The sequence below is a fragment of the Engystomops pustulosus genome, chromosome 4 (assembly GCF_040894005.1).
Source record: "Engystomops pustulosus chromosome 4, aEngPut4.maternal, whole genome shotgun sequence".
In the NCBI taxonomy this organism is placed as follows: domain Eukaryota; kingdom Metazoa; phylum Chordata; class Amphibia; order Anura; family Leptodactylidae; genus Engystomops; species Engystomops pustulosus.
Genome location: NC_092414.1, coordinates 48,599,082 through 48,603,870, shown reverse-complemented (window position 1 = coordinate 48,603,870; position 4,789 = coordinate 48,599,082).

Genomic DNA, 4,789 nt, shown 5'->3' with positions numbered 1-4,789 from the left:
TGACACCTAGCGGCGGGAGGTTGTATCACCGCAACACGTCGCCTGTATCTGACGATTGTCCACAATCTCAATTTTGTGTTATTTTATGTTAGTTTGGATTCAAGTTTTACAATTATTTCTATCGGCATCAGTCAAATGTAGCAACGTTCACACTTGGCAGATATTATTGGCGGACTCCTGTTCTCATACTGTGGCGTCCTGTCCTCCATCCTTCTAATATTGTGGCCTCCTGATCCTGTGGCCTCCTGTTCTCCAGACTCCTCATACTGAGGCCTCCTGTCCTCCATCCTCCCTAGCATTGTGGCCTCCTGTTCTCCATCCTCCTCATACTGTGGCCTCCTGTCCTCCAGCCACCTCATACTGTGGCCTCCTGTCATCCAGCCTCCTCATACTGTGGCCTTCTGTCCTCCATCCTTCTAATATTGTGGCCTCCTGTTCTCCAGCCTCCTAATACTGTGGCCTCCGGTTCTCCAGCCTCCTCATACTGTGGCCTCCTGTCCTCCAGCCTCCTCATACTGTGGCCTCCTGTCCTCCAGCCTCCTCATACTGTGGCCTCCTGTTCTCCATCCTTCTAATATTGTGGCTTTCTGTTCTCCATCCACCTTAGACTGCGGCCTCCTGTCCTCCCTCATATTGTGGCCAATTGTCCTCCATCCTCCTCATATTGTGCCCAATTGTCCTACATCATCCCTAGCATTGTGGCCCCTCCTGTCCTCCATATATTGCGGCCAACTGTCCTCCATCCTCCCTCATATTGTGGCCTCCTGTCCTCCATCCTCCCTCATATTGTGGCCAATTGTCCTCCATCCTCCCTAGCATGGTGGCCCCTACTGTCCTCCATCCTCCTCATATTGCGGCCAATTGTCCTCCATCCTCCCTAGCATTGTGGCCTCCTGTCCTCCAGCCTCTCTCATATCCTGTCATTCTTTTGTTTTTTTTTAATAAGAACTTTTTTTATTAAGGCAGAGAAAAACAGATCCTTACATTTTCCTTTTTTGAATAGAATACAAAACTTAAACATAAATTGGATAGTGAAAGCAAGCTTACAAATTACTGCCCGTTCCCCAGACGCAACCGGGATTTAAATGTACCATGGACATATTCTCAGTGGACGCAGCCAAGAGCTATACGAACAATAGGATAATAACCCTGCCTACCTCCATCCTCTATATTGTAGCCTCCTGTCCTCCATCCTCTATATTGTGACTTCTAACCACCATCCTCTATATTGTGGTCCCTGATTTCCTTTCTCTATATTGTGGCCTCAGACCTTCATATTGTGGCCTTCCACCTTGTGGCACCACACAGTCCCCTGCCTCTGGGCCCGCGTCTTCTGTCTTCCAGTCATCATGCAGACACAGTGTTACTCAAGGGGGGCAAGGCTGAACAAGGGCTAGGGAAGGTGTCGGGCTGCACAGTCCGTATCATGGTGATACCAGGAGAAAGCAGTTTACTCCGCCTCCTGGCTTCACTGAAGCAGCCATTGTGTGTCAGTGTCCCAACCAGGTGCTTGAAGGCTGGCTGGATGGAAGGGGTGGGGCTTGTGACACCTCTGGTAGAGGGTTGGGGCTTGGTCAGAAAAGATCGAGCGGCCGGGACAACCCCAGTGAGTGCGAGACACTGTAGGAATGTCCGGAACATTGTTCCAACCACCCGGGATGGCGGGACAAATGTAAAAAAAAACTGTAGTATAACGCCCCTTACTGTGGCCTTACTTTAATTTTATTCTCCCTTTACATTGAGTTTTCCAATTTTATTTCTCTCCCTAAACTTATATATAATACTATCTGTACTCCTATCCCCACCCCTTGTCACATAGTGTGGTCCCTATTCTCCATCCTTATCATATTGTGGTCTGCTGTCCTCAATCCTCCTCATACTGTGGCCTCCTGTCCTTCAGCCTCCTACTGTGACCCCCTGTCCTCCAGCTTCCTCCTGTAGCTCCCTGTTTTCCAGCCTCATCCTGTGGTTCCCTGTCCTCCAGCCTCCTCCTCAGCTTCAGCCTTCTCCTGCATCTACTTGTCCTCCAGCATCCAGTTGTCCTGCAGCTCCCTGTCCTCCAGCCTCCTCCTGTGGCCCCTTGTCCGCCAGCCTCCTCCTGTAGCCCCATGTCCCCCAGCCTCCTCCTGTGGTTCCGTCCTCCAGCTCCCTCCTGTTCCAGGGCTCATGTGCTAGGCTACATATCTACTGGGGACGTGGACTGGGCTACATATATACCGAGTGCATGTACTGGTCTACAAAAATACAGGGGGAGTGCACTGGACTACTTTTATACTGGGGGCATGTGCTGGGCTTCATATATAGTAGGGGCATATGCTGGGCAATATACATACCAGCATACCTCCAAATTTTTTTTCAGAAAGAAAGAGGGATAAAAGGGGCGTCACGTGTACTGTGCCAGAAATACTGCGGGCATAAGTAACTAGACGAATATCTTATCCACGTTTTTTAAGTGGAGCGGCAACCAGACACCCCAAGTAGCATTTCGCCAACAATTCCTCAGGGGGGACATGGGAAGAAGCGTGGCTGAAACATGCATTGTGGTGTATGGTTCTAGCTCCACTGAAGCAACATGTGTAAGACAGGTCTCCTGTCCTCCATTTCCTCATCTTGTGGCCTCCCATCCTCCACCCCTCATATTATGGCCTCCCGTCTTCCATCCCCCTCATGTTGTGGCCTCCTGTCCTCTATTCCCCTCATATTGTGGCCTCTATCCTCCATCTTCCTCATATTCTGGCTGCTCTCACCCATCGCCCACATATTGTGGCCTCTGTCCTCAATTTTCCTCATGTTGTGGCATGTCTCCACCACCTCCCTCATATTGTGTCCTCCTGTTCTTCATCCTTTCATTCTGTGGCTCATCTTGCATACTTTGCAAGAAGTGTTCTCATCAGCTCCGCTCCTTCCATGGGCCCTATACACTCACTGGCCACTTTATTAGGTACACACATGCAAGTAACAGGTTGGACCCCCTTTTGCCTTCAGAACTGCCTCAATTCTTCGTGGCATAGATTCAACAAGGTGCTGGAAGCATTCCTCAGAGATTTTGGTCCATATTGACATGATGGCATCACACAGTTGCCGCAGATTTGTCGGCTGCACATCCATGATGCGACTCTCCCGTTCCACCACATCCCAAAGATGCTCTATTGGATTGAGATCTGGTGACTGTGGAGGCCATTTGAGTACAGTGAACTCATTGTCATGTTCAAGAAACCAGTCTGAGATGATTCTAGCTTTATGACATGGCGCATTATCCTGCTGACAGTAGCCATCAGACGTTGGGTACATTGTGGTCATAAAGGGATGGACATGGTCAGCAACAATACTCAGGTAGGCTGTGGCGTTGCAACGATGCTCAATTGGTACCAAGGGGCCCAAAGAGTGCCAAGAAAATATTCCCCACACCATGACACCACCACCACCAGCCTGAACCGTTGATACAAGACAGGATGGATCCATGCTTTCATGTTGTTGACGCCAAATTCTGACCCTACCATCCGAATGTCGCAGCAGAAATCGAGACTCTTCAGACCAGGCAACGTTTTTCCAATTCCACTGTCCAATTTCGATGAGCTTGTGCAAATTGTAGCCTGTTTCCTGTTCTTAGCTGAAAGGAGTGGCACCCGGTGTGGTCTTCTGCTGCTGTAGCCCATCTGCCTCAAAGTTCGACGTAATGTGCGTTCAGAGATGCTCTTCTGCCTACCTTGGTTGTAACAAGAGGCGATTTGAGTCACTGTTGCCTTTCTATCAGTTCGAACCAGTCTGCCCATTCTCCTCTGACCTCTGGCATCAACAAGGCATTTCCACCCACAGAACTGCCGCTCACTGGATGTTTTTTCTTTTTCGGACCATTCTCTGTAAACCCTAGAGATGGTTGTGCGTGAAAATCCCAGTAGATTAGCAGTTTCTGAAATACTCAGACCAGCCCTTCTGGCACCAACAACCATGCCACGTTCAAAGGCACTCAAATCACCTTTCTTCCCCATACTGATGCTCGGTTTGAACTGCAGGAGATTGTCTTGACCATGTCTACATGCCTAAATGCACTGAGTTGCCGCCATGTGATTGGCTGATTAGAAATTAAGTGTTAACGAGCAGTTGGACAGGTGTACCTAATAAAGTGGCCGGTGAGTGTATATTACATTTCTTGTATCATGGATTCAGTTTGGTTTTTGACTCTTCACCAGTCTAGTGATTCTGTACTGTGATTCCCTCACTGTTTTGACCTTGGCGACCTCTTATTTATTGTATTGTTTGTTCTTGTGCTTTTACTTTGGTCTAGGGAAGGTCTGTCTTCTAGTTGTCCCATATCACGTAGGATAAGTGAATCGCGGAATCCAGTTCCCTCATTACAACATCTTTACCAGAAGCTCATTGTCCTCTCCAACAATAACATCTCCCTGTAACCAGACAAGTTTTAAAATATGACATGACAACTGACAGGATAAAGATTCCCAACTCCAAAAAGGATTACAAGAGATAACTTCTCCTGCACCAAACACTTTCTAACAGTGTGTTTCAAATGTCCTACTGGAGGACTCCAGGTTGGAAGAAAAAAGCGCAGCCAATGAATATTAACTCTCATTGTCACACCATAAAAAAAGAGGACAGATCCAAAGTACTTGTGCCAAAACACTTTTACATCCATGACCACAACATTTGAAAGTTATAATATTAATAGGCTATTTAAAATCTCATAGATTAAGGTCTGAGAGTGCAAATTTATGATTACATTTGACACACTTAGAACATAGATAAATGTCTGCGTGAATTTGTTGGGGTCATC